Source organism: Lissotriton vulgaris, chromosome 1_1 (assembly GCF_964263255.1).
Source record: "Lissotriton vulgaris chromosome 1_1, aLisVul1.2, whole genome shotgun sequence".
NCBI lineage: Eukaryota > Metazoa > Chordata > Amphibia > Caudata > Salamandridae > Lissotriton > Lissotriton vulgaris.
Genome location: NC_141685.1, coordinates 395,275,595 through 395,300,614, shown reverse-complemented (window position 1 = coordinate 395,300,614; position 25,020 = coordinate 395,275,595).

Genomic DNA, 25,020 nt, shown 5'->3' with positions numbered 1-25,020 from the left:
TGGGAACCTACCACATTTGTTCATACCTCTAGAGTGGTAGCTTTCTTTAATCAAAAGCACCCAGATGAAAGGATCCTAATGTGGGGTGTATTGTTAGGAATCAGCAGGGCGTGCAAAGACAGACCCTTGCTGTGGGAAGAAGAAGTAACAAAGACTGCACTAGAATCCCTCTGAGGCTTTGCTGGATTGGACTTTGGCTATTAGGGTGCAAGTACTTCTACCTTGGAGCATCAAGGGGGGGTGAAGCTACCAGGTCATGAGTGGCAGCAGTGCTTTATAAACTGTTTACTTCCCTTGGGAGGGTGTCAGGCAACTTCTTGTGTGGTCACTATAGTTCATTCACTAGGCTACCTATCCTTCATGTTTTTTGTTTTGCTCCGTGTTTCGGCTCAGTAGGTTCATTGACATTTTGCCAGAACTGTGAATTGCTTCTGAATTGATTCATTGTGCCCATCTGTGATGTTTTGTTTTGGTTTGTGTCAGTTTCACTTGCCTTTTCCCGCCGTCGCCACTGCCCCCATGACCACACCCTCTGACCGCCCCCACTCTCTTTTACCAGCTGATCATCTCGCCCCCCTCCCGTACTTAATGGCAGCTGCTGCGGGAGAGAGCAAGCAAGACCTCTGACCCCGGTTAAAGGCCTGTTCTTTCCCCAGCAGCTCTGCTGTGCTCTGCTCTGCCGCACACCCACTGAGCCCCACCCTGGTAGGGTTTGAGACCCCCCTGTGCCTCGCACCCACCTTGATGGTATTTGGTAATGGTGCCTGCCCCAGCTTGTTGTAATTTAAGATTATAGCATTTACCCACTCGTTGTGATCCTGTTCATTGCATTCCCTTCATTTTCACGTTATTCGTTAATTTTTTTGTTCCATTCTTTGTGCCCATTGTGTGATCTTGTCCACTGCATTCTACCCATTTTGGTGGGATTCATATCACTTCTCAGGTTCTGTTCATTGTGCCCATCCGTGTTCTTTTGTTTTGGTTTGTGTCAGTTTCATTTGCCTTTTCCCGTCGCCGCCACTGCCCCGTGACCCCTCCCCGACCGCCCCCGCTCCCGCCTCCCAGCTGCTCATCCCGCCCCCTCTCCTACTTAATGGTGGCCGCTGTGGGGGAGCACTAGCAAAACCTCTGACCCCCGTCCGAGTCTTGCTCTCTCCCCAGCAGCTCCGCTGAGGTCTGCTCTGCCGCACATCCACTGAGTCCCACCCGGGTAGGGTTTGAGACCGCGCTGTGCCTCGCGCCCACCTTGATGATATTTAGTCATTGCGCCTGCCCGCGCTTGTTGTAATTCATGATTATAGCATTTACCCACTCGCTGTGATCCTGTTCATTGAATTCTGCCCATTTTTATTGTCATTTGTTCATTTCTCTGTTCCATTTATTGTGCCCATTGTGTGATCTTGTCCACTGCATTCTGCCCATTTTGTTGTGATTAATTTCCTTTCTCGGTTCTGTTCATTTTGCCCATCCATGCTGTTTTGTTTTGGTTTGTGACAGTTTCACTTGCCTTTTCCTGGCACCGCCACTGCCCCTTGACCACTCCCCCCAACCGCCCCCGCCTCCCAGCTGCTCGTCCTGCCCCCTCCCCTACTTAATAGAGGCCGCTGTGTAGTCGTATGCCTCTGGCGCCCCTAAGGTGAGCACGTCTGCTTTCATCCATGACCCAACCGCGACCAGCGCCAGGGAGCCTGCTTCTTGACCCATCCGCCGCTACAGCACAACCACCCTCCACACACTCAACCCCAGAAGACTCAGAGACTGCCAACAGGCCACGCCAAACATGACCCATGGCCAGTTCTCCTGCTTCCACTGCCACCGGACCTGCACCACCAACCCAGCCACCAACACCGGCAACGCAAACGCCGGCGACACCCTAAGATGCATGCTCCTCAACATGCACTCCTGCAAAAACACGCCGTGGAGATCTGAAACCTACTCGCCTCTCTCTCATCCGACATCACTTCCTTCATGGAGACCTGGACCAACGCCTCCTCAGCCCCTCACATCAACACTGCCATCCCCCACGGATGCAAAATCCAGAGGAAGTACTGCCTCAACCACCTTCCCTTCCAGATCCAGACCACACCCAACTCCACACTCCACAGAACCCTTGTCTACAGACCCCCTGGCCCCTGGGCCCCTTTTGCCGTCACCATCGCCGACCTCATCGCACCCCACACCATTGCCTCAATGAACGACATGCTCATCAGAAACCTGAGCTTCCACCTCAACAACGACAGCGACCCCAACTCCTCCACCCTCTGTGACAACCGTCGACAAACCCAAGACGCGCAAATCACCCCCATGCCTACCAAGAGGAAATGGAGCTAGTCCACTGACAAGCAACTCAACTCCACCCTCACCCGAGACAACCACACCTTGGCATCCGACACCAACGCCGCAGCCAGAGAACTCTACACTTCGATCTCCAACTGCGCAGACGAGCTCGCCCCGCTATGTAAACCTGACTAACAGCGCCCCAGAAAAGCCGCCTGGCTCACCACCGATCTCCAAGAATCCAGACACACCTGCAGACGCCTGGAGAAAAACTGGAGAAACACCGAGACACTCGACAACTACACCACTTACAAAAACGCCATGACAGACTATCACAACCAAATCAGAACCACTAAAAGGACTTTCATCCACAACAAAATCCTCGTCAACTCAACCAACTCCAAAGAACTCTTCAGTGTCATCCAAATATTCACCAACCCCGGCAGCGAAGCCACAGACATCACCCTGTCCCAAGACCTCTGCGATAAGCTTGGAGCCTACTTCCACCTCAAGATCAAAAGCCTCTAGGACAACTTTGTCGACCATCCACCAGACACCATAGCTGACCCACCCCACAGACACACCAGCCAGTCAACGCTCTCCACCTGGACACTGATCATGACCAAAGACACAGCCGTAACCATGAAAGACATACACTCAGGGGCCCCCACGGACCCCTGCCCCTCACACATCTACCACAGAGACACCATCGCACCCGAACTACAACGCGCCATCAACATCACCTTTGAAACAGGCACCTTCCCGAACGACTGGAAAGGCGCAGAAGTCAGGTCCAAGTTCAGAAGCCCACAGCCAACCCCACTGACCTCATGAACTACCGTCCCATCTCGCGTCTCCCCTTCACGGCCAAAGTCGTAGAAAAGACAGTCAACAGAGAACTGACACGATTCATCATAGACAACGCCATCCTGGACCCCTTCCAATACGGATTCCAAGGCAACCACAGCACCAAGCCCGCCCTACTCAACACCACAGATGACATCCACACCCTCCTAGATCAAGGCCACTCCGCAGCCCTTATCCTACTGGACCTATCAGCAGCCTTCGACACCATCTCCTACCGCACACTCATTGCCAGACTACATGACGCCAGCATACAAGGAACAGCCTTAGACTGGATCCGATCATTCCTCACTGACAGAAGCCAAAGAGTCAGAGTGCCACCCATGCTCTCTGATCCACTGAGAATCACCTGCGGAGTCCCACAAGGGTCATCGCTGATCCCAACCCTCTTCAACATCTACATGGCCCTCCTCACCGCCATCATACAACAACATGGCCTTAACATCGTATCCTATGTTGACAACACCCTGCTAATCCTCTCGCTCACCAAAGACCCCACCACCGCCAGACTCAACTTCCAGAAAGGAATGCAGGACGTCGCAGTCCGGATGACGAACAGCTGGCTTAAACTCAACGCCGAGAAGACACCCTCCACATCCTCCGCAAGACCTTTACATGGATCCCCCCCGAGTGAAGGATGACAGTCACCCACGCACTCATCACCAGCAGACTGGACTATAGAAACGCACTCTATGCTGGCAAAAAAGAAGTCCCTACTCCGCAAACTGAAGACAATACAGAACACCGCTGCCAGACTCGTTCTCAGAATCCCCTTACACAAACACAACAGCCAACACCTATGTAAGCTCCACTGGCTCCCGTGGAGAAAAGAGTCACTTTCAAAGTCCTCACCCACTCCTACAAATGCCTCTACAACACTGGACCTATATACCTCAACAACAGAGTCAAATTCCACGCACCGAAAAGAAACTTCCAGTCTCCTAACCTCGGACTGGCCGAAACACCGCGCATCCACTTTTCCCGAGCAGACGGAAGATCCTTCTCTCATATTGCAGCCAAAACCTGGCTCGAACTCCCGGCAGACATCAGACGTGGCCCCTCCCATTACACCTTCAGGAAGACTCTCAATACCTGGCTCTTCATCTAACAGACCCTCGGACCCCACCCCAGCGCCTTGAGACCCTCACATGTGAGTATCACGCTTACAATCCCCTGACTGATTGATTGATTCACTGATTGATTTGATTTTTTGTGTTTGTCTCTTGCTTCTTCTTACTTTTTTTTTTTTGTAAATATCTTTTTATTGCAGCAAGATCAGAAATGCAGACAGTAAATTTAAGCCATTCCCCTTGGTGCTCAGTGAAAGCGCCGCTCCCTCACCCCAGTATCACACAGCCATTCAGCTCGCACCCCGGAGGTCGAGCGGCAAAGTCATAGGTACAAAGATACTGCGCTGGATCGTACTGTACATGGCTGTAGCCACCAAGTGGGTGGGAAATGGCATAGCTGCTTTTGGGTCCTAACACTCCCTCTTCCATGTCCCAAGTCCAGTGTGAGCCAGGAGTCCCCGTACACCCTTCATGAACAAAACCCCCTCCCCTTCCCCGTAACCCCCTCAAACATTCCTACTCCGCCACCCACGTCTAGGATCCCGCCCCCAGCTGCTCCCCACCCCTGCCCAGTCCCCCCACCCCCCCAGGCGTGCCAGAGTATCACCTAACCGAGCTCTCAACCCCTTCACCAAGATCAGCTCCGAAACAAGGCCCCAGGATTTATCAGCAATCATTCGTAAATCATCACAATGGGACGCAAGGGTAGCGAAATAGCAGCGCAGGCTTATACTGTCCCCCCGTCAGGCGGGTGTCCCGCAGGAGCCGGGCTATGCACCGGGGAGTCCTCCTCCTCCACATCCAGGAGCGTGAGATCTAGGACCAGCCCCTCCCACGCCCTGGCTCTCTCCAGTGCCATGTCATTGTCTAACCTAAGCGCCGCTCGCAGGCGAAGTTCACCCTCACATCTGGCCCATTTAAGCAGCTCAGCCTTCCAGCGCTCTACTACGGGGCCCCGGGACGCCTTCCACTGGGACGTAATGGCCCGCTTCGCCAGGAGAAGCCCCAAGTCCAGGAACTTGCTAGTGACTTTATTCTTTGATGTGTGTGGGAACCAGTGTAGTATGCAATGTGCCATGGTGAGTTGCAGGTCCCTCTCCGTCACCTCCCTCAGAACCTCCACTACTTCCTCCCAAAAGGGCCCCAGCTCAGGACAGGACCAGAACATGTGTTGGAAGTCTGCGGGATCCGCCGGGCAGCGCGGACAGGACGCCGGGTGGGCCGGGAAGTACTTATGTAGTTTGTCAGGGGTCAGGTAAGCCCTATGTAGGACATAAAAGTGCACCAGCTGGAATCTCGCGTTGCGCGTGCCATTCCGGGCCCCCTCCAGTATGCCATTCCAGGCCTCCTCGGGGATCTCAGTCCCCAGATCGGCCTCCCATTTCGCCTTCAAGGCCAACAGTGGAGCGATGGATTCCGAGAGCATGCGTCGAGATAGGCACGTGACCGCCCTGACCGTCCCCGTCATCATCACGACGTACTGGCAGCCCAGCGACAGCGTCGGCTCCGACATGCCCGCCCCCCAGTGCTTGCGAATCGCCGCCGTTAACGCCGCATGTAGGAGGAAGTCCCCCCCCGCCAGCTCAAAGCGCTCCTGCAGGAGATCGAGGGGCAACATCACCCCGTTTTCGTACAGATCGCCCATGGAGGAGAGCCCCCGCTGATCCCAACCGGCCAGCCCGTGCCACGAGCCCCCGTGCGGCAATGTCTCGCAGAGTCTAAGTGGGATCTCAGGTGTGTACGGGACCGTGACACCGCACCTCCGGCGGTATCTGTTCCAGCATTTTCGGGCCGTTGCAAACTCCTGCGTGAGGTGGAAATCCCCCATCGGAAGTCCCAGGACAATCCGGGACAACACCTGGACCGGACCCGCCGGCTCCCCCGACCCGTCCGCCTCTCTCCTAGCCCGCGCCACCCACTGCGTCAGCCACTGCAGCTGTGCCGCCAAGTAGTAGAGCTCGTAGTCCGGGACAGCTAGACCTCCGTCCGCCGGAGGGCGGAGAAGTGTGGCAAGGGCCACCCTACGCCTGCCCGCCCCCCATAGAAAGCCGATGACCATCGATCGCAGCCGTCGAAAGTAGCTCGCCGGGATCCAGATCGGGAGGGTCCCGAAGAAGTAAAGCAGCCGCGGCAGGGTCACCATCTTGAGGAGCGCCACCCTCCCCATGAGCGATAATGGGAGCGTGCCCCAAAAGTCGAAGTTCCCTTTAGCGTGCCTGATCGCCGTACCGATATTCCCCTCAAGGATATCGGCAGTCTCTTGCTTCTTCTTACCTGTTTCCCAGGATTGCTTTCAACCTGGAGTATACCATTTCCGATACTCCCTTCTATCAAACTGGCTTCGGCTCATTGGAGCCAATCATTCGGAAGCTACTAAGCATAAGAATGAAAACATCCTTTGCCATTTCTTGGCTTCTGGCTGAGCTTTATGAATTTTTTGTTTGTTTCTCACATGTATGGTAAACACTTATGGTAGCCTGTAAACACACTACTGTCAGTCCCCTGAATTTTGAGAGACATATAGCAGATAAGATTGCGGCACTCCAACTTTTTTTGTCTCTCATTATCAGTCTACCTTCCCAGAGGTTGGTTCTTCTATCGATGCTTTTTCATGTAAGTCAGTGCTACGCATATGTGAGTCAGGTGGATTGCCATTCAGGTCCTGCAAATCCTGACACTTGATGAATATAATTTGGTTCCCACTTAGCCCACGTTCTGGATCAAAAATGTTTAGACATGGTATTAATACATGCTATTTAACATCAAGAGCATCAGTGCAGTGTCTCTGTTTCAACAATTGGGATGTATACGCAGGCACAATATATTCCACTGAACTAATCTCAATTGCAATCATATCTAATAGCGGATTTGGTATCTCCTCTGGGGTACCTAAACATCAAAGTCACATAACTCTAATGCTGGACTTGGGGGTCTAGACTACCACTTTAGCAATTTACCTGTTAGTGTCCTTCAAAGCACAGAGTATGTACAAATGGAATCTATCTGCAAAAAAGACATATGCAAGAAAGTGAGCACCGTAATGAATGATACACACGCTTCTCTCCTAATGAAGACTCAAATAAAATTGTATGGGTGCAAAAACATGATGACAGGTACCATACTGAGGTGACAAAACAAAGATATTTTTAACCTTTTTCAAGCATAAGAAACATATTTGAGGGTTAAGCCACTAAGGTGCTAAAACAGTTTTAGCTTTCGATGTGCATGTTTATAAATGTGTGCACTCATGTTTTGCCTGTGTTCCACATCTTCTGAAGACATTTTAGGACTACTGATGGTGCAAGACAGAAGCTCACAGAGTGAATGGACAATAACTTAAATGTAACTGCAGAGAAATAGAAACTAAAATAATGACAAGATTCAGAGACAAAGGAACATCTCCTGTACTAACAGTTTAGGAATCTGGATAAAGACAATGAAGTGAGGGTCAGTACCTGTTAATATTTGTACAATCAAGACTATTCGAAGACCAGATTTCCATTCTAACTAGATGACTGTCAGAACCCATGATCCGCAAATTGCGATAATCTCTCAGGCACAGCATCGCCTGGCGAGGTTGGAGGCAAAGACACTGACTTGGTCTGAAAAGGTGAGAAACCGGAACCTCAAGATGGCCGCTGGTTTAAGCCACGGTCAGCAGTCTAGCTTTTAGATCCTTAGAAACCGAGGCCAGGTGATGCGCGTGATTATTCAGAACTGCGCACTTCACCAACGGCGTTGCCCCAAGCGGAAGCGCATTAGAGTTTCGGAGCAAGAAATATGTGGAGAAGTTAAACGCAGCGGAGAAAATATTTTAGTTAAAGTTTCTGATTCCTGAGTGTCGCACTTTACTGAAGGCGCGTGTTTGGTAATCTTAGTTACGGAGTGGCTTGGAGAAAAGAAGCCTTCCGTGAATTCTGGCAACAGTTAATCCGTTTCTGAGGAGAGGAGTCGGAGGTTTCAGTCAGCGGAGAAGATAAACGTCTCAAGCAGCAGTTTCCCGACGTCAGCAGAATCCAGGCAGACTTGGTTCTGTGAGGAAATTAAACAGAACAGAGATAAGTGACATTTAACTCGATAAAAGTATCAATTGAATCAAAAGACTACTTATGTAATTCAAGTGGAGATATCATAGCTCGACTGCATATGCTGAAAATTGGAATAATATGTAGTAGAGGACTTAATGAAATATAGGAGAATTACAGTAATGAAAATCTAAGGATAAGCCCACAAAGGTTGCTGGCAAAGCATAAGGAGAGACAGAGAGAGAGACCCCAGAATCACAGAGCAGAAAAGAAAAATAGGAAGTGAGTAGAGAGAGTATAAGGAGAGAAGATTAAGGTTAGGACTAGGGTGAGAAAAGATAAATAATATTGTGTCTTGTAATTTGCCGAAAAGAAGCATATCGAAAAAATACAGAAGTATACTGAACCTTATCTAATTGAAGAGAAGGCAAGACTCTTGGCAGTTAATGGTAGGTAGGAGTTAGGAAAGTTGTAGAACAGAGTAGAGAGAATACAATAGGTACATAGTTAAGATTGTTGTAATTTCCCCACAGGTTTCAAGTCAGAGAAGGTCTGCAGGTCGGACTGACGGCGAAGCCATCCAAGAGGATCTCTTCTTGTTTTGTTTATTTTTTCTTTTATCCATTTTTCCCCTTCCCCCAGGGGTAATGGTTTGGAGACCTATTTAATGTAGGCTCCGGGTCGTTGCCTATGGTGGGATTGGGAAGCTAGCATCTCAGTTCCCGTGCAGTTCTTCGTGTATCCTTTTGTTAAAGTCTGACAATGACTGACTGTGGAGATACACTGAAGAGCACCTTAAGTGGTGCAAGTATAAAGGATGTTTGCTACGATAAATTGCAGAAAGAGCCCCACAGACACCGAGACACAATGGAGACGAGTGCTAACTATTTTCTGTGGAGGGCTAGCCAGAATACATAATAAAACGACTCAAAACATTGAGCACAAAACAGTGGTAAATGGGTGAGTGTAAAGGCTACCACACATCTACATCTTCTATAAGGACTGTAGGAAAGTAGATTATTAGTTGTGGCAGGCGACTGCCCATCTCAAGCAATGGTATACTTCTTGTCAAGATGAGGCCTCAAAGTCGCTAAATTAACCTAAGCTCAAACTCCAGGTAGCTATGGCACAGGGCAGACAGGCTTAAAGTGGGGCAATGTGTAAAATATTACCAAAACAGTAATAAAGTCAAAATACAAAGAAACAAAAATCCCAAACTGATCTAAAAAACGTTGGAAAATGTAATAAACAAAACAAACCAAAACGTCAAATATCTAATAATGGGAACTGAATTTTTAAAGATTTAATATAGAACTAAAAAGCACTAAGGGGCTTATTATAATCTCGGGCGGAATCACTTCCACCCGACACAGACTCGGTCATGGGACCGACTGACACTGGGTGGGCGGTCCCAACAACCCCTTTAGGACGCATTCATAGATTTCACTATGGGAGCATGCATTACGGCAGTAAACCGTCCGTAATGAAACTGGCCAAAATACATGCTCCCATAGTGAAATGGGTGGTGTGGTTCATCCCTGCACCCCATGGCAGGCACCTCAAGGTGCCTGCCACAAGGTGCAGGAATCAACAGGGGCTTCCAACCAGAGACGCTTTCCAACATAGTTTCCATGTCGGATAGACCGGCATGGAAATCATATCAGAAACTGTGATCGTAATCTCAATGGCGGAAAGACCCACCGTTGATATTACTTGCCGGCTTCTGACTGGTGGATGGGCTCCCCGAGCCCGTCAGAAGCCAGCCGGGATGACCGTAGATTTCCTTTCCTACCACTGCCAACATAATGAGGTAGTCAGAAAGGAAACAGATCGGCGAATTACAATGCAGTCCTAAAGGCTCTGACCGCTGGTCGGAGCCCTTATGGGCCGTATCGTAATCAGCCCCTAAGTGCCAATGATAGTCCATGGAAGTGGTAGATTGGGACCAAGGTGCAAATTCAAGCCAACAGCGATGGATCCCAGGTCAGCTACACCAAGTGGATTGGTTCTAGTGAAAGTCAGAAAGTAAAGAAAATGTTTCTAAGTCCCACTAAATAAACAGACTTTAACATTTACTTAATGAAAAATACTTACATTTCTTTTAGGTCACAGTGCAGGATGAGACGTTGTTGTTTTTTAAGAGGTGCAGAGATCTCCGTGCAAGATGAAGCTGAAATTCAATCAGATGCTGTGGAACTGCCAATTGGATAGTTTTCACAGTGAGTCCCACTGAAGCTCTGGATGAAAGGTTTTCCAAAAGTTTCTAAACTTTCTTCTAGTGCGCCAAATAACAGGAGTGCACCTCTAAGGATCCATGGCCTCAATGGGAACCACTTAAAGACTGTCAGGATGTGAGACAGAGGCCAACAAAAAAGTCCAGTTCAGGTCCTTTTGCCACTGGTCAGCTGGGCACTTCAGAGAGTCTCTTGCTGCTTACTGTGTCCCTGTAGCCACAGAGGCTGCCCCCCAACTGATCATTAATATCCACTTCTTTGTCCTAGGTACAAGTGGCAGCTTGTCCAGTCCTTCATGGCTTTTCAGGGGTCATAGACAGTATGTTCAGCCCTGTTCTGATCTTTTGCAGGCCCAGAAATTGTTCTGATGGGGGTGCCTTAGGGTGCCACATTTTTTCTGGTACTAGCTCTTAGGTGGAGTTAATCCTGGCACTCTCTAACCAATGCAGTAAAAGTTCAGAGGCCTATCCAACCTACTTTTTCAGTAGTTCCTGTTTGCATTCATGTAACAGGCACAAAATGCAATGTGTCAAGGAAATTCCAAGATTGCCAGAATCTTCAGCCACACTGCCCTATGTATCCACACTCTGAGAGCTGGAGGTGTGTAGGGCAGTGTACTATAGAAATGACTAGAGTCTTCCCACATCTACTGTAAAATCCAGTTTGAAGTAGACCCTGGGCCCACAACATAAAATGAGACATAAGCCTGAAAAGACAAAGTGGGGTTCTTCAGGCACTAGAATGGGAATATACAAGTGTTTTGGTCCTGTGTGATCCCTTTCAGGGTACTAAAGTTTTACATGTGCCTCACAAAGGTCTTAGAAGCAGGAATTGACACTTCTGCTTCAACAAGAGGGGCAGCAGACCCTACCCAGAATGTCAAGCTAAGCTGAGAGGAGCCAACACTACCCATTCAGTTCAACTTGTCAATTAAAGAATTATGTAGTGTAGCTCCTGTGCGGAATTCTATACCTCATGAAGTTCAAGTCTGTGACTAACAGATGCTGGAGAGCTAATGTAAATTAGCCCCTAGGAGTTTCAGTTAGGAAAAGTGTAACTTTCTAAAAGTTACTTTTCTGAATGCTTATTAAAAATCTAAATCCACCGTTAATTTCGATTTTTAATAACGATTAAAAATAAAATAGCAGTTTACTTATTTTTCTAGCTGGTCCTGAACCCAAGGTAGCGATATTAATATTTCGAACTGTACTCTTCTTTTCTGTACAGGACATCCAGGGATGCCACAGTGAAAATAGCTTTGGTGGCCTTGTCACTGTAGGGACCTGATGAAATTAATTGTCTGTGTGTCCCAAGTTTAAATACTATACACCCTACCTTGTGGGCTATGAGGCCTACATAGGTTTTTTTTATTAATATTTTAAAGGAAGGTCTTTGTTTGTCAAAAAGGGTTATTTGACAGGTTGCACTGCAGATGTTATACTCCAGCACTCAGGCTACAATAATAGGCCTAAAGCCATCTGTTGTAGGCCCACTCTGTGACTGGCATAATAGTCGTTATAGTTAAGCATGGGCGAATTTTGCAAATTCGCGATCCGCGAATTTGCGGATTTGCGAATTCGCGATCTGCAAAATTCGCGAATTTGTGCGAATTTGCGGACTTTTGTTTTTTGCGTGTTCGCGGGGTTTTTTGCGTGTTCGCAGGGTTTTTTGCGTGTTCGCGGGTCTTTTTGCGTCTTCGCGAGCCGCTTGCATAGCGAAGTTACCCATGCAGTCGTTTATGGGAGAGGGAGAGAGAAATAGATAGATAGATAGATAGATAGATAGATAGATAGATAGATAGATAGATAGATAGATAGATAGATAGATAGATAGATAGAAAGAAAGAGAGAGAAAGAGAGGGAAAGAGAGAGGGAGAGAGAGAACGAGAGAAAGAAAGAGAGGCCGGATCTCTGAAGGGCCAGATTCCTGAGTTGCCCCTACAGAACATACAGCTTTTTATTTTTAGCAAAATGCATATGAAAATTGTGCTGTAAAGGTCTATTTTATTTTAACCCCTCCTGACAACTCAAAATGGGTGTATTTGCCATCCTCTCCCTTCTTCCTGTTTTTTATATCTGTAAGTGCTTCCTGATGAGGTTTAATTCCTTGGACAGGTGCCTCGTTTCTTACTTGTAACTATTCTCTGACCCTGCTTCAAGGGTCAGAGCAGGGTAGAGAATAGTTGCAAGTAGACAACGAAGCGCCAGGAAGCAATTAGCAGCTGGTGTCCAAGTTGAAGTTAATTTGTTTGTAACCCTTTTGTAAAAGGTTACAAAGAAATTAGGTTCAACTTTTGCACCTGCTGTTGTAACCCTTGCTTGGCGGAAAATTCGTCCCCGCTGATTCGCGGATTTTACCGCAATTTCGCGAGATTGCGGAAAATCCGCAAATTCGCCCGCGAAACGAATTTTAAGCCCACCCTTAGTTATAGTCCACAAGTGGCATTTAACTTTCAAGTCCTGGCTGCATTTTTACACCAAATACTAAGTACCAATAGACAAGATGAATTTGGAATAAGCCTACTTAACAACATTGAACGGGTGACCATACACACTTTTCTCCTGGCTGGCAGGGGTAAAGTGCACAGAGTTCTTAAACAAATGAAAGTGGGGTTCAAAAAAGGCAAAAATCCTTGGTGACCATACTGAAAAAGCGGATTTCCTACAATTGCATGAACGCAAACTGTAGAAGGGTCACAGTGCTCCCCTCCTATGAATGCATCTCAATTTCTTCATACTTTTTTAAACCATTTTTCACCTATATCCTTTACCCATATAACATTACTTAGAATCCTTCTCCTCAAATTTGTCTAACTTCACAAACTTTTTGGCAACATGGTCATTTCCTTCTCTTTTCTTGTTGGAAACAACAGTCACCCTGTGAGGATACCCATTTTACCTCCATGAGTTTTGACGACCATGTACAACTTCTCTTTCACTTGTATGGGATCTGAATACCTATTTCTTTCATTTTCACCATACATGGGATTCACACTGTGATCCAATGTTCACACTTCACATTCATCTTCTTAGCTGTCTTGTGGCATTCAATCTTCTAACCTTCTTGTTTTGCATCCCCACAACTCACACTTGTACTTCTGCTTCTTTCACTTCTACTTAGCTTTTCTTAACCATCCAGGGAACAAGCGTGTATTGGGTTTCCTATTCCACAACCCCTCAAATGGTACTAACCCATAGTACTATGTCATGTCAATATGTATACCTGTAATTCTTTGACTGATTTCTTCCTCTATTCACAACCTTTCTCAAACTGATCTCTTTGCCTTCCTTCAAAGTCTGGTTGAGTCTTTCCACTAACTCATTCATTTGTGAGTGAGAGTAATCTATGCACTAATGTTTCAGACTATTCCCCTTTAAAATATTCCCCATTTCTCTCAATACTAGTTTTAGGTAGCTATCCATTATAAAATCTCTAAGATAACATTCTCTTTGGAAAATATAACTTAAGTGCTCACTACACTATGCGTCAACTACAACCACTTTTCCACTACTTCCTCTAATTCTCCTACACGTTTGATATTAAATTTTCATAGTGCTTGCAACATTGTGATAAGACTCCCATTAATACACATATATTGCAAACCATTTTTTATGTTGTAAATCTTCCAAGATTTGCAATTTCTTTCACTTCAACACCAATAATATGCATTCAAATAACTTCTTCCTTCATTGTGTCTTTAAATGAATGAATGAATGAATGAACTTAAGATTTATTTAACCTCCACTCCCTTGTTGGTATCACAATTAATTTCCTTTACATGTGACACTGTGTTCAATTTTATTTGCCACTTCATTCTATCCCTTCCACCCTGATTCATTGTTACAAATCAGCACGAAATGGCCCTTTCATCTACTCTGTCCATTCACCCCAACCTCCCAGTATTTAGCTAATTCCCTTAAGGCTGGCATTTTGTACTGTCCTGTAATTTCCCTGCTTCTCAAACCCAAAGTGATAGTCTCCATCACCATGATCACTTTTGGAAGATTATGTGTCCATTCTTCTCATGCAAATGTCAGCAACGTTACATTCTTCCATGACCTCTCCTTACACATATTGTGTACGCAATGCCCCATTAAAAGAGATACTCTCCTGTCCAAATTCATGTTAGTTACACTAACAGCTGTATGATACTGTAGAAATTGCTTTTTGTATACTCCACCTTATGGATGGTTATATCTGTACAATCAGAATGCAAGAGGGGTCAGCACATTTTGCCTTTGGATAGAATTATCTACCACTCACACGCACCGTCAAGCGTTAACAAGCATTGGCTTAGCCAATAAGTCTCGCCTTTGGGACCTTGTGAGTGTTTAGCCATGCAACAGTTGATGTTGTTGCACCAAGGATATTGCGCTGGATAACTTCAGCACAATATCCTTGGTGCAACAACATCATGTGTTGAATAGCTAAACACTAATTAGGTACAAGGTTTAGCCATGCAACAGGTGATGTTGTTGCACCAAGGATATTGTGCTGCAAAACTAAATACTTATAAGGTCCCATAAGCTAGACCTATTGGCTATGCCAATGCTTGTTTGTTATATTCTCAGCACAGAGCTCACATGAGATTAAGTGTGGGTTGGGCAAAGGTGTGCCCTTATGGCACAACAGTGACATGTTTGTTGAAGCGTCAAAGGTGTTCATGATGATCTGAAAGGATAAAGCGTACTTGCACTTGGTTTGCTGCCTGGCAGATTTTTAAGTCATTGGCTGATCTTCAGCTTGAATTTGATCTGCCACACTCTCCTTCTGACGATATCAGTAAGAAACATATTGCTTGGATAAACTGTTTGGCCTTACTCCTACAAATCAGGTCCAGTGTTCAGTTCCTAGGTACTTGCACACTTGGGTGATAGGTAAATGGGCTGTGTTGGGGCTCTTAGGAGTTATTGCTGATCATTGCATTTCACCCCTTACTACTGAAAACCTTAGACATTGGTGTGAACATTAATTAATGGTTACGTTTTCAGATGATGAATGGAGAAATGTGATTCTGTGGGAAGCCAGGCTGAAACTTGGATATTTTAAACTTTTGCACCGATGGTACTAGTCCTAGTTTAGGTTACAGATGGTGCAGCTGAGTGCTGGAGGTGTGATAGCCTAATTGTGAGCATTGTGCATCTGCTGTGCAAGTGTCATGTGCTTGATCACTACTGGACACACTATTAAGACGGAATGAAAAAGCAATTAGGTCTTGCTTCACTCTGCAGGATCCTCTACATGATACATTAAACATCCCAGAAATCACACACAAACATGAAAGATGGTTCTCAACATCTACAACCGTAGAAAAAATATTGGTATCGAGATCAAGGTCAACAAAAGTTGGGGATTATAAAGAAATTAGTGATTGCCGTTTATACAGGGACTACAGAAGCCCATGTATTATGAACATATTTTTTGGCCAAAGCAGTTACTGTCTGCGTTTTCTACATGAAATACAAAACTGTTACATTCATGATAAACATTGTGCTTTGCAGGATGCATATTAACACTCTATGCTATTTCATCACGAATCAAAGCTCCGACTAGACAAAACACAGCTCTCTCCAGCAAGTGCATTAACTTCCACAGTTATTTGCCATTTTTATTATCGCCTGAATATTGATTGGTATACAAAGGTCTCTGCAGCAGGTGCATTACCCCAGTAAGATATCTTTAAAAGCTACCTTTGGTACTAAGTAAGCAAGACCAGACTGGATATCACATTTGTCCCTTCTCTTGCCAATTTCTTTGCGGTAGAGTTTGACTGTCAGACTCTGCTTTTGATAGCACAATTCACGTTCTTCTACCACACCTTAACACCCTCAATTTATGGCATTCTTGTACATTGTTGTTCAATTCCAACACAGCTAGTATGCAATCCTAGATGCTAGATTAGTAAACACCCCAATTTATTATGAGCAGTCTCAGCTCCACCATTTGGCGTGTATTAATACCAGGCAGCCGCCCTGCACGCAAGGCCCAAAATAACTTCATACACAGCTCACCCTCCTTTCACGTTGCACTACGAGGCTGGTGATTTAGGAGGAAGAGGGGATCAGCATGTGGCAAACCTTTTGTCAGTTTAATCGCCATCCTGGGGTTCCCCGTTAGCCGTCTCCACGAGATAGCGCTTGGAAGATCAGCCCCTCGGGTCAGTGCCACTAGTCCTCCCCAGCCACTACTGCATACGATCATCTACCTGCGAACTCCGTCCTTTCCCCTGCACACCCTGAATAGTTGGGAGTAAGCAGACGGACCTGCCTGCCTCTTCCCATGACCAGCCCCTTCCTCTCAGCTAGGGCCGCCTGCCTCCGCAACAAGGTGCCAATCAGCTGCACGGCTTTGCGGTCCCGCTTAGCCGCCATGGCTGTCTGAGCAGTGGAAGGAAAGAGAATGGAACAGGACTCTCTGCTACGCTGCATTGTGACGCGGATGGCCAGCGAAAGTTGAAGGATAAAAACGGGGAAGCCTTTGGGGTAGCCAAACTCCTAATGGCAAACTGGGAGAAAGGAAAGTGGCACGATTGAAAAAAAGATACAGAATCAAAGGTCACCTTCAGTAATGAACATCAAGCACAAACACAAGTGCCTAGCGCGGCGGGGAGAGGAGGGGCGGGCGCGATTCACTCGCAGGAGCGATAATTGCTTCCAGATGGCAGCGCGCGCTCCCGCAAGTGAATCTCCTGACGTGCACGTGTTGCCATTGAAGGCAATGAAATGGGTGCACATGCTTGGCTGAAAAGCCTAAGCGATCGGAAAAGGTCTTTTTCCTTTGCAGCGCATGCGCGCTGCGAAGGCAAGACCTAAAAAGTGCAATATCTGCTATGCACACACTCTCAAAAATAAAAAATACATCTATCTGGTTCCTACTTAGACACCCAAAAATGCAACTTTCTGTTCCACTAGCCAATCCACTAACTTTTTGGGATGTGAAAGTGTTGTGTAGATTCCTCCAAAGGCATCAAAGGTACAAGTAAAGCTCCAGTTAGATTACAGCTCTGGTTAGGAGATAACACCTAAAAGTTACTGATATATCAGATATTATTAGCCACACAAACCGTAACTTGAAATACAGCCATGCAAGCCATAACTCATAAGACAGAACTCATGAACTCATCTTTGATATAACAGATACAATTACAAATGTCATATATGGTCTTTCAGATCGGATTGCATATCACATTACAATTACCTCTCACAATGAGATGACTATAACTATATTATAATAGTTTTATCATGATTTGTTATTTAATGAAGTATTTTTGGGTGTTGTTACTTATTGGTATAAGTATTGTGGGGGCATGAGCTTTGCTTCTAGTGGGGTATGATATACATGACTATTATGTGAGTTATTGTTTGAAGAGTTAACCAAAACTGATGAAGCTCAGCAATTTTTGAATTTTAATTTGTAACCATAAATGTACATTAACTGTGCTATTTTAACTAAGCTTTAGAAGTTTTTTAAAACATATATTAATGTGTTATAATACCTGTTGTGTTTTCACTTTATTTCAGTTTTTTTCTTTTATGAAAGGCTACATCCATCTTCTTTGACATTATTCCCTTCCACCACAGTGCATGGCTTTCCCTCAAACCCACCACAGACAACCACCGCACGCTGCGAACAGCCTTCGCTTGCGCAAGGGGAACTTCTGCCATGCCAGGCATCCAACTTCTAAACTGGTTTAAATCAAACCAAGCAAAGACACATGCTTGAGTAAAGTTCCAGATCCATGGCAAGTTCAGTGTAATTCTATTCAGCATTTCTTTTCTGAATTGAAGAACAATGGGGCATATTAACAAGCTGAAGTATCGCCCCTTTCTCGGCACAATTCGCCGAGAAAGCGGCGATACTTCCAGCGCCCTATTAACAAGGGCATTGCAACGCCTGCCACAAGCCCACTTTGCATGTCAGCGAGAAACATCGCTAATGGCATGCAAAGTGGGCGTTCCCACATCCAACCACATGTAAAATGTGGTTGGAGCTGGGAACACTATATCACCAAGGCAGGCGTTGGGAGGAAAAGACCTGCGATAAACTTGTTTATCGCAGGTCTCCCAACGCCTGCTCTGACCAGGGGTTAGGCATTGTTAACATGGGGGTGTGGATCATAAAGCTGAATCCCCCCCCCCATATTAACAAGGCAAACATTAACGCGTGAAAACAATGCTTGTTTTCAAGTGCTAATGTTCACTATCGCCGGCTATCGCAGGATTTACTATCGCCTATGTGTTGCGCGTTGATAATAACGCACTAACATGGCGAAAAAATCAAGTGATAGCCGGCGATAGTGTAATGTGCGATGTGCGTTTTTTAACGCACATCTTGTTAATATGCCCCAAAGATTCATAAGGAAGTTTAAAAGGGAGATGTCACCTTTTCGATTCCTGCACCTCACAGAGATGCACAAACATTGATCGAAATCCTCTTGCTGATGCTCTGTACCTCCCAAAGATTACTTGTTTGCTCGGTCTGCGGTGCCAGTGTGCAGCAGAGGGTAACCGCTTCAAAGTACCTATGTAAGAAGAGTTATTTATTTATTTATTTATTTATTTATATTTATTTTTATTTATTTATTTTATTTCCATCCTTGTAGCTGGATCTTTTGAGGCGATCCCGTGAGACACCGAGGAAAGGCCAGTTTGAAATGACAGATAGAGGAATGAATATGCATTGAAATACAGATGCAGGGTTTTAAAGGGATGTAAACTCCACTTAACCATTTATATGTGGTTTCAAATTGGTCCACTTGTGCCGTATTCCTGTTTGGCAACTGGATTAGGTAAATAAAAAATACCTCCCTGAGCCGACAGACTTCAATAAACAGTTCCAAACTAGAACCACTTTGAATTTTCTCAATTATAGTGAATTTAAAAACCCCAAGAAAGAAGCCAGTAGAAAATCATATAACCTAGTAGAAACCCTTTGTTACTGGTCAATTAGAAATTTAATACAGACTGTAGTGTGAGTATTGTAACTATGGCACACACATTTAATAAAGTGTCACCAGATTGTGCTCATTGTACGGCTACAGAGGGAAAAAAACATTGCTAAACGAGTCCCTGCTTGTGCCCGAGACACTTGACCCTGATAGGTGGTTTAAAGCAAAATTATGCCTCTCCCAACTCCATAGAATGTGGTGTGGTGCTTCCGACACCTCCATATGTCACACATGTTCATGGTCCTTGGACTGAATGGACCCACTGAGTGTGGGGCCAACCCTATGCGGAAGGGGTGTAATAAAATGAAGTTTCTTCAGTCGTGGTATTTTCAGGAAGGATTTATTTAGGAGATAAGTTATATAAAGAATCAGCCCCACCAGGAGCAGCCTGAATGGTGCTGACAGCTTTGTTTCTAACGTTCTAAATCCCAACATTCTAAAAGACATCCACAATGACTGAGCGTCATATTACAACATCTCCCTCCTTTAGCCGACTGGCAGAATATGGCAAGCAGGCAGCCGAAAAAAATGTAAGGGCAATCCAAAGAAAGCAAGGCAGGCAGTAGAGGGGAAAAGCAGGCAGGGACTGTCGTTAGGTGTTGATGACGACCGGTGTCGCAGGAGCCGGCATGCAGGCAGGAACTGGCATGCAGGCCAGAACTATTGGAAGAAACTGGAAGGCCGCAGGGTCTACAGGTAGAAAGTGGCACTTTGGAGTTGAGGGTGACCGGTGGGAGGTCACTGGTGGGGCTCGTAGTGCCAGATAAGTTAAGCTGTTGCTTCTGAGTTCTTCTGAGTTCTTGTATCTTGAGATTGCTTGAAAGTTGAAGCGCAGGGCCTTTCCAAATCGTTTCCAATTGTAATAAAATGAAGTTTCTTCAGTCCTGGTATTTTCAGGAAGGATTTATTTAGGAGATAAGTTATATCAAGAATGAGCCCCACCAGCAGCAGCCTGAATGCTGTTCAGCCCTTTCAGCAACTGACAGCTTTCTTTCTAACGTTCTAAATCCCAACATTCTAAAAGACATCCATAATGGCTGAGCGTCATATTACAAGGGGCTACCCAGTTAATTACAACTATGCGCTATCTGACTCAAAGTGTAAACCGAGACACATGCCAATAAAACAGAATAGACAAACTGCTACAGAAGTACGGAAAGTCTCTGGAGCCATAGCGCATTCTGTTGTAGAAGAAGAATGTCAATTGTCGTGTCACATTTTATAGGACGAATTACCGAGAGGTGATGGATGTCTGCTAGAGTGCACTTAATCCGGTATTTAAATCACCCTCGTTGTTTCATGTATACCTTTTATTGACAAAAATACTTTAGAGATATGGCCATGCGGAAGGAGAGCTCGCGCCGAGGAAAGTGAATTTCGATCTTTATCAATATAATTATTCTTTCCGGGCCTGGAAGAGAAAGGATATTGACAAACAATGCAATTTGAGAATGATCTTGAAAATGAAGCTATGGCTGCATAATAGCATTTACCTACCTAGGAGCTCAGTGGATTCGATTATGTACATTATTTCTTTAGACAGAAGAGGCCGATGCATTGAAGAAGGACTGTGAACCATGCAGCCCAGCTACTGAACGCAGCAGCCTGGACAACCATGCCTTGACTAACCCGAAATATTAACATTGACCAATAAGTAATAAAAAAGCAAATATTGTACAATTACACTAAAAATTAAAACAGCAAATTGAAATAAGTTTAAACCTAGAAAAGTCACAATCTACACAAAATACCTCTTTATCCTTCACAAAATTTGGGTTTCTCTTAAAAACTAGGGGCCTTATTTATGAAGGCCTGGCGTCAGTTTTGCGCCGCCGGTTCGTCACTTTTTGTGACGCACCAGCGGTGTAAAAAATGCGCCTTGTTGCGCCATGTTTCAAAAGTGACGCATCTAGGTAGATGCGTCACTTTTTAAACCCCTGCGCCACATTATACCTGCGTCAGGTATAATGTATGCAGAGGGGGCGTTCCCCCGCAAAAAGCCTCATAATAGTGACGCAGTGAAATCTATGAGATTTCACTGCGTCACTTTTAGGACGCTGTTGCGTCAAAATCTTGCGCCTGCCTCACAGCAGGCGTAAGACTGACGCAAGCCCTTTCACATGGGGCTTACCCCATGTGAAAGGACGCATTGCTGGAGTTGCGTCACTTTTGTGACACACTCCAGCAATGCGCCACTTTTGCGCTTACAGATACGTCAGAAATACTGACGTATCTGTAATTCCTTGCGACATGATGCGTCATACATTAAATATGACGCATCAGTAATGTCGTAAGGAGTGCCCAGTGAAAAGTGACGCATCGCTGTTTTCACGCAGCGATGCGTCACTTTTCATAAATGAGGCCATAGGCATGTAGGACATTAGGTGACGTTTAAAAGCATAGGAATTATTAATGAATGGATAGGTAGGAACAATGGAGTGTATTGTCTGTCCCTAAATCCTGTATGGGATGATCTATGAATCAAATTATGTCAGAATTGTCTTCCACGGGGGATAGCTACCCTGACACCAGTTGGACCTGAAAACTGAGCAAACACCATCTGGCTTCATTTAGCTCTGAAAACTGAGAAAACATTATTTGGGTTATGGTGAGGCATTACCTGGTACCATGTTTGTAACCTGCAGCCAAGCATTAAATCCTGTATGGACAAAAAAACAACGGTATCCTGTGCCTCATTACCTACAAACCTATATTGTTTAACTGACGACTGTATTTTTAAAAACAAGTATTTTGGAAGTAAATAAGGAATTCAAGCTACATGAAACTGATTCAGTGACAATTGTGGAGTTCCTTTAAAGTCTCAACCTCCAGAAAATATCCAGATCAATCAAGAAGTCTCCTGCATCTGGGGGTAGCCCAATCAAGAGAATTGGGCTGACAATGTGAGCTCTCCAGGTTCCGTACTCCAATGGGATGCCTTCAAGACAAACAGCAGCGGGCAAGCAGCCCGGCATAAATGATAAGAGCCTTCGTGGGGGAGACCATCATACACAATGTGCTGTCAGTGAAGAGCTGCTTGCTGACTTAGCTGAAGGTTACATTCAGGCAGTGGTCAGTACTAAGCAACATGTTGGAGGGGCACTACGCTATTAAAATGCAAAAAGAAAAGGACAGCCGCGGCCCGTGGAGGGAGTTACGGTGGGGCAGGAAGGCGGGGAGGGGGAGGGGAAGGGTAAGGGTTGTTAAAAACCGGAATATGGATAATTGGAGGTAAGTAAACAATTTAATAAATACAATTAATTCCGTAGCGCGCAGATGCAGTGTGCGCTACGAAATTCGTTTTATTTATTAAATTGTTTACTTACCTCCAATTATCCATATTCCGGTTTTTAGCACCCCCCACCCTGCCCCTCCCCCACCCCGCTTTCCTGCCCCACCGTACCTCCCTCCACGGGCCGCGGCTGGAAAAGGAGAAGTACGAATAGAGTACTGCATCAGTGTCTACAAGCTGAGATGAAACCCTACAAACCATCTGCAGTGACCCAGTGGACAGAACTGTGAGTGAACAGTGGGGTGACTGAGGAATGCTGTTCATTGAGAGGTCAGCAGGTGTGAGCTGCTAAGAGAGAGCAGAACTGCTGCCCCGTCAGTTGTGTACTTAAGGTAAGGAGAAGTGCCTGTAATTGGATAGCAGGGCTTTTGGCACTAATGAAAAAGTATTAGTGAGCAGTGAAAAAGTATTCCATTTTGACCATTGGATTTGGTATTCATCAAGTGCATTTTGAGAAAATTGGATATTGTACTGGGGCACTATTGTGGCTTGATGTTCTGATGTGTGTGGCCCCGCTGTTTCTAGGGGTATAATAGTTCATATGAGGTAGCTTTGGTGCTTGTACAAGGCTGTGCACACTCTTGATTGGCATTGTAGTGGGCTGCAGATCTAAAGCCTGCTACTGCTTTTTTTCCGACCATTGGGTGGGTAGGTCATTCCAGCCAGGGCAAACTTTCTCTGATGCCAGTGTGTGCATCTGTGTGGAGAACAACGTCTGCAAGGAAACCTGCAGATCTAAAAACTGACTAAAGAAGCAAGCAAATCATTATAAGCACTGTCTTATTTGACCACTACTTGTCTTCCAATCCTTATATAGGTGCTTTATCTGGAAATTGGAGATGTATCATTTACTCATGAATCCACAGATGGTCTCTTGAGGACAATGTAGTGAACTTTGAGACTATGCTTACTCAGTGTTTTTCTTTCTATATATGTATGTGTGAAAACTAAGACAAAACTTCTAAAATGAGCTTTAGAACTTTGTAGTTGTGGAAAACATATCTTTGTGGTGCCTTTAGCTGTTTTTCAGTCACCCGAGATAGTGAAACTGTGGTGAAATGTTCATAAACAATAAAACATCTGCTATCATTAAATCAATCCTCATCTTCAATTTTTTAGCATTGTGTCAATGTACTCCTTTTTCTTCCTTTAGTAACTGCCAGTGTGTTTCCCTGCATCTACTTCTGTGACCAGCTTATGACAACACAAAAAGTACATATGAAATAATACTTTACTTGAGCAGCACAGTACCAACTGACCAAACATTAGCCAATAACTAGAAAACTGACTCCTCAAGCCACATTCTAGAACTGGAGCAGAGCAACAGAAGCATGATGCAGCATTTAAACATGAACAGGAGGAAAATATATAACAGTCCTATTTCCTTTAGCATACCCTTGCTCTTCAAGAATACAAAACTAGAAAAAGGAAAGGCTAAAGAATAAAACAAAATCCATACATAGTCATCAAACCTTACAGTAGGGTGACTATTCCTGCACTTCCTCTTAACCCTAGATGCCCCACATTCAACATCAACACCCACATTACTATCAGTCCCCAATTCAACATTCTCCACATCTCCACTGTAACTGCCAAAATCACTGAAATGAAATGAAATGAAAAAGAGTTTTGTTAAGCGCGGCTGCTGCTCTGAGGCGTCCAGGCGCTGACAGACTAAGTCAATACCCTCCAGTAGAGAACAGACAGGGGGTTAACCTGATTTATTAAAAAGAAAAGTCTTAAGCTGTTTGCGGAAGGTCGTCAGATTAGGATTGGATCTTAGATGAAGGGGGAGTGAGTTCCATAACTTGGCTGCATTATAAGAGAATGACCGTCCTCCAGTTCTGGATCTCCGAGTCCGAGGGACTACCGCCAGAAAGGCGTGGAGGGAACGGAGCTGTTTATAGGGTCGATAAGGGGTGATCAGCGTGCGATTAATTGCTGGGCCGGATTTCCAATATGCTTGGTGGGAGATGCACATAGATTTGAACTCAATTCTCTCCCTAACAGGGAGCCAATGCAGGGTTGTCAATCCAGGCTTCACCGATGTTCTGCGTGGCAGGCCAAGCAATGTACGTGCAGCACAGTTCTGGATCCGCTGGAGTTTTTGCAGACAATAATCAGGCGCTCCTAAATACAGGGCGTTACTGAAATCCAGATGAGACTGGATAAGACCCTGCATAACTACCTGCTTGGCCTCAAAGAGAAGGAGGGGAAGGATTTTTTTCACCATCCTGATTAGGCCAAAGCAAGTCGCGGACAGTTTAGTCTCTTGGATGTTAAAAGTCAGGGTTTTGTCCAGCCACACCCG